This window comes from Symphalangus syndactylus, chromosome 10 (assembly GCF_028878055.3).
Source record: "Symphalangus syndactylus isolate Jambi chromosome 10, NHGRI_mSymSyn1-v2.1_pri, whole genome shotgun sequence".
NCBI classification, from domain to species: Eukaryota; Metazoa; Chordata; class Mammalia; order Primates; family Hylobatidae; genus Symphalangus; species Symphalangus syndactylus.
In genome coordinates, this window is record NC_072432.2 from 91,387,902 (window position 1) to 91,399,573 (window position 11,672).

The window sequence follows — 11,672 nt, forward strand, 5'->3', positions numbered from 1 at the left end:
TCAGGATCTGCGAGGTCCTTTTCTGAAAAATATTTAAGAAAAGGTGGAAAATTTACCTTTTCTGAAAAATACTGAAGAAAAGGTGGAAAATTATTTTCTTGGGATGATACCAGTTCAGTCCTAGTCAGAGGAAGATGGATAAGATAAGCCTCTTGCTTAGCAATTTTTTATTACAAAGATATGTATTTCTTAAACACAGTATGGTAAACACTGTTGTTGTCTGCTCAGCTTATCTCTACCATTCCTCTAATAACTGAACTCCATGGTTCAATATGCTTCCAAGAGACACTGTTAATCATGGAATCCCCAAATCCTCTCCACCCTCACCTCCCCACCCCCGACCCCTGTCATTATTCACTCATTCTTCCTGGCACAGTGACTGGTCCAGAAATGGGCACGTGGTCAATGCCAGATCATTTACTCTCTCGGGATTTTTTTTTTTCTTTTAAGACAGCCTCTTTTGGTCGCCCCCGCTGGAGTGCAGTGGCACGGTCTCGGTTCACTGCAACCTCCACCTCCCAGCTTCAAATGATTCCCCTGCCTCAGCCTCCCAAGTAGCTGGGATTACTGTCTTAGGAATTTTAGTCTCAAGGAGAGAGTCAAAGGTCAGCCTTTTTGCATGCAGCATTCTGACAGCCTACGCAAGTGCCCTTGCTGATAAGATCACTAGAGTTATCCTAGATTCTGCCCTTTCAAGGCCAGATTTATAAACATGAATCATAACAAGAGTTCATTCTCAGATATTTGCATCCTATCAGGCACTGTGTTAAGCAATTTATATTTTTTATTCCATTTAAATACCACAACACATACGTTAGATAAATGCTTAAGTTATTCCTGTTTCAGAGAAGAGGAAACTGGCTCAGGGAGATAAACCATGATGTTGGAATTTGGAACCAATGGGACTTGCACCAATGCCTGTTTTCTTTACCACCTTAATACACTGACTATCCCATTGAGGCTGTGAGCTACCCCAGACTCCATACATGAATTCTCCTTTTAATGATTTATTATTGTTGTCTTATTTTATTTTGCTTAAGTCAGTCAGAATTAGATTCTGTCATTTGCAAGGAAAGGACCTAAAAGATAAATATTGGTACCACAATAGAATTGCAAGTATAGACATCCGAGGACAATTGGAATCTGTGAAATTGTGTTTTGGACCTAGGCATGTCCCATAGAGACTGTAAATAACATGTTGGTTTATCCTGCTTCAAACTATTCATCCAATGGCCAACTATCTGTAGCTATGAGGGGACCTATGTATAACCAGAGACGATTCGCCAGCTCAGACACATTGCTAGACAAGTAGCTCTGCCTCTTGGCCCTAATGATGCTGTAAAAATGGTAGACCACGAGAGAGCCAATGGCAGAGGAAGGACTGGGCAGAGCCTGTGGCAAACTTCAAAAAGAAACCAGAAACATTTAACAAAGACCCTTTAGATGATGAAACACAATTGGAAGATTAATGAGAACTATATTTGAGAGAGGCATGTGGACTAAAATTATCATGGTCCAAAATTAGTTATTCTTTCTAATTACCTTTTACTTTTTATTTATTTACAAGCTGGCAAGTGTCATCCTTCCCTTCACCTTGAACTCCTCAGCACCAAAGAATATAAACTCAAAGAGAACAAGGACATTTTTCTGCCATCTTTACTACCTTCTCAAGAATATTTTCTTTTTTTTTTTTTTTTTTTGAGATGGAGTCTTACTCTGTCACCCAGGCTGGAGTGCAGTGGCACAATCTCAGCTCAATGCAACCTCCGCCTCCCGGGTTCAAGCAATTCTCCTGCCTCAGCCTCCCGAGTAGCTGGGATTACAGGCGCCTGCCACCATGGTTGGCAAATTTTTGTATTTTTAGTAGAGACAGGGTTTCACCATGTTGGCCAGGCCAGTCTCGAACTCCTGACCTCAGGTCATCCACCCACCTCAGCCTCCCAAAGTGCTGGGATTACAGGCATGAGCCACCGCGCCTGGCCAAGAATATTTTTATTTTTATTTTATTATTACTATTATTATTATTATACTTTAAGTTTTAGGGTACATGTGCACATCGTGCAGGTTTGTTACATATGTATCCATGTGCCATGTTGGTGTGCTGCACCCATTAACTCGTCATTTAGCATTAGGTGTATCTCCTAATGCTATCACTCCCCCCTCCCCCAACACCAAAACAGGCCCCGGTGTGTGATGTTCCCCTTCCTGTGTCCACGTGTTCTCACTGTTCAATCCCCACCTATGAGTGAGAACATGCGGTGTTTGCTTTTTTGTCCTTGCGATAGTTTGCTGAGAATGATGGTTTCCAGCTTCATCCATGTCCCTACAAAGGACATGAACTCATCATTTTTTATGGCTGCATAGTATTCCATGGTGTATATGTGCCACATTTTCTTAAAGCAGTCTATCATTGTTGGACATTTGGGTTGGTTCCAAGTCTTTGCTATTGTGAATAGTGCCACAATAAACATACGTGTATGTGTGTCTTTATAGCAGCATGATTTATAATCCTTGGGGTATATACCCAGTAATGGGATGGCTGGGTCAAATGGTATTTCTAGTTCTAGATCCCTGAGGAATTGCCACACCTACTTCCACAATGAACTAGTTTACAGTCCCACCAACAGTGTAAAAGTGTTCCTGTTTCTCCACATCCTCTCCAGCATCTGTTGTTTCCTGACCTTTTAATGATCGCCATTCTAACTGGTTTGAGATGGTATCTCATTGTGGTTTTGATTTGCATTTCTCTGATGGCCAGTGATGATGAGCATTTTTTCATGTGTTTTTTGGCTGCATAAATGTCTTCTTTTGAGAAGCGTCTGTTCATATCCTTCACCCAACTTTTTGATGGGGTTGTTTGTTTTTTTCTTGTAAATTTGTTTGAGTTCATTGTAGATTCTGGATATTAGCCCTTTGTCCGATGAGTAGGTTGCAAAAATTTTCTCCCATTCTGTAGGTTGCTTGTTCACTCTGATGGTAGTTTCTTTTGCTGTGCAGAAGCTCTTTAGTTTAATTAGATCCCATTTGTCAATTTTGGCTTTTGTTGCCATTGCTTTTTGTGTTTTAGACATGAAGTCCTTGCCCATGCCTATGTCCTGAATGGTACTGCCTAGGTTTTCTTCTAGGGTTTTTATGGTTTTAGGTCTAACATGTAAATCTTTAATCCATCTTGAATATTTTTTGCATAAGGTGTAAGGAAGGGATCCAGTTTCAGCATTCTACATATGGCTAGCCAGTTTTCCCAGCACCATTTATTAAATAGGGAATCCTTTCCCCATTTCTTGTTTTTGTCAGGTTTCTCAAAGATCAGATAGTTGTAGATGTGTGCTATTATTTCTGAGGGCTCTGTTCTGTTCCATTGGTCTATATCTCTGTTTTGGTACCAGTACCATGCTGTTTTGGTTACTGTAGCCTTGTAGTATAGTTTGAAGTCAGGTAGCATGATGCCTCCAGCTTTGTTCTTTTGGCTTAGGATTGACTTGGCAATGTGGGCTCTTTTTTGGTTCCATATGAACTTTGAAGTAGCTTTTTCCAATTCTGTGAAGAAAGTCGTTGGTAGCTTGATGGGGATGGCATTGAATCTATAAATTACCTTGGGCAGTATGGCCATTTTTCACGATATTGATTCTTCCTACCCATGAGCATGGAATGTTCTTCCATTTGTTTGTATCCTCTTTTATTTCATTGAGCAGTGGTTTGTAGTTCTCCTTGAAGAGGTCCTTCATATACCTTGTAAGTTGGATTCCTAGGTATTTTATTCTCTTTGAAGCAATTGTGAATGGGAGTTCACTCATGATTTGGCTGTTTGTCTGTTATTGGTGTATAAGAATGCTTGTGATTTTTGCACATTGATTTTGTATCCCGAGACTTTGCTGAAGTTGCTTATCAGCTTAAGGAGATTTTGGACTGAGACAATGGGGTTTTCTAGATACACAATCATGTCATCTGCAAACAGGGACAATTTGATTTCCTCTTTTCCTAATTGAATGCCCTTTATTTCCTTCTCCTGCCTGATTGCCCTGGCCAGAACTTCCAACACTACGTTGAATAGGAGTGGTGAGAGAGGGCATCCCTGTCTTGTGCCAGTTTTCAAAGGGAATGCTTCCAGTTTTTGCCCATTCAGTATGATATTGGCTGTGGGTTTGTCACAGATAGCTCTTATTATTTTGAGATACGTCCGATCAATACCTAATTTATTGAGAGTTTTTAGCATGAAGAGTTGTTGAATTTTTCAAAGGTCTATTCTGCATCTATTGAGATAATCATGTGGTTTTTGTCTTTGGTTCTGTTTATATGCTGGATTACATTTATTGATTTTTGTATGTTGAACCAGCCTTGCATGCCAGGGATGAAGCCCACTTGATCATGGTGGATAAACTTTTTGATGTGCTGCTGGATTAGGTTTGCCAGTATTTTATTGAGGATTTTTGCATCGATGTTCATCAAGGATATTGGTCTAAAATTCTCTTTTTTGGTTGTGTCTCTGCCAGGCTTTGGTATCAGGCTGATGCTGGCCTCATAAAATGAGTTAGGGAGGATTCCCTCTTTTTCTATTGACTGGAATAGTTTCAGAAGGAATGGTACCAGCTCCTCCTTGTACCTCTGGTAGAATTCGGCTGTCAATCCATCTGGTCCTGGACTTTTTTTGGTTGGTAAGCTATTAATTATTGCCTCAATTTCAGAGCCTGTTATTGGTCTATTAAGAGATTCAACTTCTTCCTGGTTTAGTCTTGGGAGGGTGTATGTGTCGAGGAATTTATCCATTTCTTCTAGATTTTCTAGTTTATCTGCCTAGAGGTGTTTATAGTATTCTCTGACGGTAGTTTGTATTTCTGTGGGATCGGTGCTGATATCCCCTTTGTCATTTTTTATTGCATCTATTTGATTCTTCTCTCTTTTCTTCTTTATTAGTCTTGCTAGCGATCTATCTATTTTGTTGATCTTTTCAAAAAACCAGCTCCTGGATTCATTGATTTTTTGAAGGGTTTTTTGTGTCTCTGCTTCCTTCAGTTCTGTTCTGATCTTAGTTATTTCTTGCCTTCTGCTAGCTTTTGAATGTGTGTGCTCTTGCTTTTCTAGTTCTTTTAATTGTGATGTTAGGGTGTCAATTTTAGATCTTTCCTGCTTTCTCTTGTGGGCATTTAGTGCTATAAATTTCCCTCTACAAACTGCTTCGAATGTGTCCCAGAGATTCTGGTATATTGTGTCTTTGTTCTCATTGGTTTCAAAGAACATCTTTATTTCTGCTTTCTTTTCGTTATGTACCCAGTAGTCATTCAGGAGCAGGTTGTTCAGTTTCCATGTAGTTGAGCGGTTTTGAGTGAGTTTCTTAATCCTGAGTTCTAGTTTGATTGCACTGTGGTCTGAGAGACAGTTTGGTATAATTTGTGTTCTTTTACATTTGCTGAGGAGTGCTTTACTTCCAACTATGTGGTCAATTTTGGAATAGGTGTGGTGTGGTGCTGAAAAGAATGTATATTCTGTTGATTTGGGGTGGAGAGTTCTGTAGATGTCTATTAAGTCTGCTTGGTGCAGAGCTGAGTTCAATTCCTCAATAACCTTGTTCACTTTCAGTCTCGTTGATCTGTCTAATGTTGACAGTGGGGTGTTAAAGTCTCCCATTATTATTGTGTGGGAGTCTAAGTCTCTTTGTAGGTCACTCAGGACTTGCTTTATGAATCTGGGTGCTCCTGTATTGGGTGCATATATATTTAGGATAGTTAGTTCTTCTTGCTGAATTGATCCCTTTATCATTATGTAATGGCCTTCTTTGTCTCTTTTGATCTTTGTTGGTTTAGTCTGTTTTATCTGAGACTAGGATTGCAACCCCTGCCTTTTTTTGTTTTCCATTTGCTTGGTAGATCTTCCTCCATCCCTTCATTTTGAGCCTATGTGTGTCTCTGCACATGAGATGGGTTTCCTAACTACAGCACACTGATGGGTCTTGACTCTTTATCCAATTTGCCAGTCTGTGCCTTTTAATTGGAGCATTTAGCCCATTTACATTTAAGGTTAGTATTGTTATGTGTGAATTTGATCCTGTCATTATGATGTTAGCTGGTTATTTTGCTCGTTAGTTGATGGAGTTTCTTCCTAGCCTTGATGGTCTTTACAATTTGGCATGTTTTTGCAGTGGCTGGTACCAGTTGTTCCTTTCCATGTTTAGTGCTTCTTTCAGGAGCTCTTTTAGGGCAGGCCTGGTGGTGACCAAGTCTCTCAGCATTTGCTTGTCTGTAAAGGATTTTATTTCTCCTTCACTTATGAAGCTTAGTTTGGCTGGATATTAAATTCTGGGTTGAAAATTCTTGTCTTTAAGAATGTTGAATATTGGCCCCCCAATCTCTTCTGGCTTGTAGAGTTTCTGCCGAGAGGCCAGCTGTTAGTCTGACGGGCTTCCCTTTGTGGGTAACCCGACTATTCTCTCTGGCTGCCCTTAACATTTTTTCCTTCATTTCAACTTTGGTGAATCTGACAATTATGTGTCTTGGAGTTGCTCTTCTTGAGAAGTATCTTTGTGGCATTGTCTGTATTTCCTGAATTTGAATGTTGGCCTGCCTTGCTAGATTGGGGATGTTCTCCTGGATAATATCCTGCAGAGTGTTTTCCAACTTGGTTCCATTCTCCCCATCACTTTCAGGTACACCAATCAGATGTAGATTTGGTCTTTTCACATAGTCCCATATTTCTTGGAGGCTTTGTTCATTTCTTTTTCTTTTTTCTCTAAACTTCTCTTCACGCTTCACTTCATTCATTTCGTCTTCTGTCGCTGATACCCTTTCTTCCAGTTGATCGCATCGGTTACTGAGGCTTGTGCATAGTTCTCGTGCTGTGCTTTTCAGCTCCATCAGGTCCTTTAAGGACTTCTCTGCATTGGTTATTCTAGTTATCCACTCAATTAATTTTTTTTCAAAGTTTTTAACTTCTTTGCCATTGGTTCAAACTTCCTCCTTTAGCTCTGAGTAGTTTGATCTTCTGAAGCCTTCTTCTCTCAAGTCATCAAAGTCATTCTCTGTCCAGCTTTGTTCCACTGCTGGTGAGGAGCTGCATTCCTTTGGAGGAGGAGAGGCGCTCTGATTTTTAGAGTTTCCGGTTTTTCTGCTCTGTTTTATCCCCATCTTTGTGGTTTTATCTACCTTTGGTCTTTGATGATGGTGATGTACAGATGGGTTTTTGGTGTGGATGTCCTTTCTGTTTGTTAGTTTTCCTTCTAACAGTCAGGACCCTCAGCTGCAGGTCTGTTGGAGTTTGCTGGAGGTCCACTCCAGACCCTGTTTGCCTGGGTATCAGCAGCGGTGGCTGCAGAACGGCGGATATTGGTGAACTGCAAATGCTGCTGCCTGATCATTCCTCTGGAAGTTTTGTCTCAGAGGATTATCCGGCCGTGTGAGGTGTGAGTCCGCCCCTACTTGGGGATGCCTCCCAGTTAGGCTACTCGGGGGTCAGGGACCCACTTGAGGAGGCAGTCTGCCTGTTCTCAGATCTCAAGCTGTGTGCTGGGAGAACCACTACTCTCTTCAAAGCTGTCAGACAGGGACATTTAAGTCTGCCGAGGTTATTGCTATCTTTTGTTTGTCTGTGCCCTGCCCCCAGAGGTGGAGCCTACAGAGGCAGGCAGGCCTCCTTGAGCTGTGGTGGGCTGCAGGCAGTTCGAGCTTCCCAGCTGCTTTGTTTACCTACTCAAGCCTGGGCAATGGCGGGCGCCCCTCCCCGAGCCTTGCTGCCGCCTTGCAGCTTGATCTCAGACTGCTGTGCTAGCAATGAGCGAGGCTCCGTGGGCGTAGGACCCTCCGAGCCAGGTGTGGGATATAATCTCCTGGTGTGCCATTTGTTAAGCCCATTGGAAAAGCGCAGTATTAGGGTGGGAGTGACCCAATTTTCCAGGTGCCATCTGTCACCCCTTTCTTTGAGTAGGAAAGGTAATTCCCTGAAACCTTGCACTTCCCGGGTGAGGCTATGCCTCACCCTGCTTTGGCTCACCCATGGTGCACTGCATCCACTGTCCTGCACCCACTGTCTGGCACTCCCCAGTGAGATGAACCCAGTACCTCAGTTAGAAATGCAGAAATCACGCGTCTTCTGCGTTGCTCACGCTGGGAGCTGTAGACTGGAGCTGTTCCTATTCAGCCATCTTGGCTCCACCGCTGGCCAAGAATATTTTTAAAAGCTTCTGGCTGGCCAGGCCAGTGGCTCTCACCTGTAATCCCAGCACTTTGGGAGGCTGAGGTGGGCGGATCACAAGGTCAAGAGATTGAGACCCTCCTGGCTAACATGGTGAAACTCCGTCTCTACTAAAAATACAAAAAATTAGCCAGGTGTGGTGGCAGGTGCCTCTAGTCCCAGCTACTCGGGAGGCTGAGGCAGGAGAATGGTGTGAACCCGGGAGGCGGAGCTTGCAGTGAGCTGAGATTGAGCCGCTGCACTCCAGCCTGGGTGACGGAGCAAGACCCCGCCTCAAAAAAAAAAAAAAAAAAAAGCTTGTTGCACAATAACTGTATTTTGAATGTGTGAGTTGTGAGTCAATAAACGGAGAATCCATTTAGGTTAATTTTTCACCAGAGGGATCCCACTGCTAAGGCAGTTCAAAATAGTTTTTTGAATAGAATCACCTATTATGCAAAGGTCGGTCTTTCCTTCCTGGTCAGCCTAGTTCTGGTCCATGAACGCACAAGCACTGTAGCCATGGCTGAACAAGGTGGTGGTTATGCAAACGGCAACATTTTCTTTCATTCACCAAGGCTGATCTGCTGTTGCCATTGGTGAAAGGTATTTTGATAAAGGTCACACATAAATTTTGCCAGATATATTACCAGATACCATCTATTTTTTGTTCCTAGTGTGAATTAAAAATTCAGATATATTTACTACTTGGTTATTTCTAATGTATAGGAATGTTGTGGTATTTTGTACATTGATCTTGTATCTGTCAAGTTTGTTGACCTATCTTTCTAGTACTAGTGTCTTGTTTATAGATACTATTGGATTTCAACATTACATTTTACTTATTTTATCTTAAATTAGGGAAAGATTTTTTGTATGCTTTTTTTTTTTTTTTTTTGTAGAAAAAGTTTCACTCTTGTTGCCCAGGCTGGAGTGCAATGGCATGTTCTTGGCTCACCACAACCTGCACCTCCTGAGTTCAAGCAATTTTCCTGCCTCAGGCTCCCGAGTAGCTTGGGGTTACAGGCATGTACCACCATGCCCGGCTAATTTTGTACTTTTAGCAGAGATGGGGTTTCTCCATGTTGGCCAGGCTGGTCTTGAACTCCTGATCTCAGGTGATCAGCCCACCTAGGCCTCTCAAAGTGCTGGGATTACAGGTGTGAGCCAGTGTGCCTGGCTGTATGCAATTTTTATATATCTCATTTTTAAAGTTCATGCAGCAGCCAGGACCTCCAGTATAGACATCTTTCTGTTAGGATCAATGAGAAAGCTTCTCATGTTTCAGCATTAAGGATGATGTTCTATTTTTGATGAATATCTTTAAGTTATTAAGAGAGTTCTTTTTTGTTTGTGTTTTCTGAACCTATGGATTATATTGAAAGGAGAGTTCTTTTCTAAACATATTTTGCTAAGAATTGGTGTGAGATTTTATCACATGCTTTTTCTGCTTCTATTGAGAACTATGGTTATTCCTCTTTTGTTTAGTACTGTACAGTGTCTGTCACACAATAGGCATGCAATAAAAATATTTTGGAAAAAAATAAATTCATTGAAATTGTTATATGGTTTTTGTCATTTAATTTGTTAATAACAAATTGTATCAGTGCATGTTCTGTTTTTGAAGAATTGTTGCATTCCTGGAATCACCCTACTTAGGTAGAGTATTAAAAACTTAATTAACTTTTACCAATATTTAACTTACGAATTTCCTATTTGTATTTATAAGTGAGATACTATAATTTTTTTATTGCATTCAGCCCATCTTTTCTTTTTAAGAATTATATTGCGATTATAATTTATACATCACAATATTCAGCCATTCAAAATGCACAACTCAATGGTTTCTAGCATATTTACAGAGTTGTGCACCTATCACTACCACCAATCTCAGGACATTTCCTCATCCCCAAAGAAATCTCACACCTATGGGTAGTCACTCTCCAATCCCAACCCCATTCTTGGCTCTAGAAATCCACTAAACTACTTTTTATGTATATAGATTTGCCCATTCTAGACATCCAATACTGATATCAATAATATGCTTCATTCATCTTTGTATTTTCTTAAAATATTTGCTTAAAGAAGAGATGATCACTTTCTCGAAGGTTTTTATAAAACGCATCTTTGACATTTTAAGGACTTCTTGTCCTGTTGAGAAAATTTTTTATTTCTAATTTAATTCCTTTGATGATTATTGTACACTTGTGTTTTATATTTTGTTAGTGAATCAATTTTGGTGATTTGTAATTTTCATCACTAGTTTTCATCTAATTTAATTAGTATTTTGTTTCTCATAATATTCTCTTATAATTTTTAAATATTTACTCATGTATTCAGCATTCATTTGAAAATGAAAAGTTTCCAACATACAGCAAAGTTAACAGAAGTTTATAGTGAACACCCAGATAATCACATCTAAATTTTATAATTAACATTTTAATATACATTCTTTTTTACTTTTTATTTTTCCATAGGTTATTGAGGGTACAGGTGGTGTTTGGTTACATGAGTAATTTTTTTGGTGGTGATTTGTGAGATTTTGGTGTACCCATCACCTGAGCAGTACACATTGCACCCTATTTCTAGTCTTTTATCCCTCCCCCACCACCCTTCCCCACAAGTTCCCAAAGTCCATTGTATCATCCTTATGCCTTTGCATCATGATAGCTTAGTTCCCACATATGGGTGAGAACATACGACATTTGGTTTTCTATTGCTGAGTTATTTCACTTAGAATAATAGTCTCCAGTCTCACCCAAGTTGCTGTGAATGCCATTAATTCATTCATTTTTATGGCTGAGTAGTATTCCATCGTATACATACGTACCACCGTTTCTTTACCCACTTGCTGATTGATGGGCATTTGTGTTGGTTCCACGATTTTCCAATTGCAAATTGTTCTGCTATAAGCACGCGTGTGCAAGTATCTTTTCTGTATAATGATTGATTTTCTTCTGGGTAGATACTCAGTAGTGGGATTGCTGAATCAAATGGTAGTTCCACTTTTAGCTCTTTAAGGAATCTCCACACTGTTTCCATCTCGGCTGTACTAGTTTACGTTTCTGCCAGCAGTGTGGAAGTGTTCCCTGATCACCGCCTTCACGCCAACATCTACTGCTTTTTTATTTTTTGATTATGGCCATTCTTGCAGGAGTAAGGTGGTATCACATTGTGGTTTTGATTTGCATTTCCCTGATCATTAGTTGAGCATTTTTTCATATGTTTGTTGGCCATTTGTGTATCTTCTTTTGAGAATTGTCTATTCATGGCCTTAGCCCACTTTCTGATAGGATTTTTTGTTTTTTTCTTGCTGATTTGAGTTCTTTGTAGATTCTGGATATTAGCCCTTTGTCAGATGTACGGATTATCATAATCTAGATTTTATCCCACTCTGTGGGTTGTCCGTTTACTCTGCTGACTGTTCCTTTTGCTGTGCAAAAGCTCTTTAGTTTAATTAAGTCCCAGCTATTTATCTTTATTTTTACTGCTTTGCTTTTGGGTCCTTGGTCATG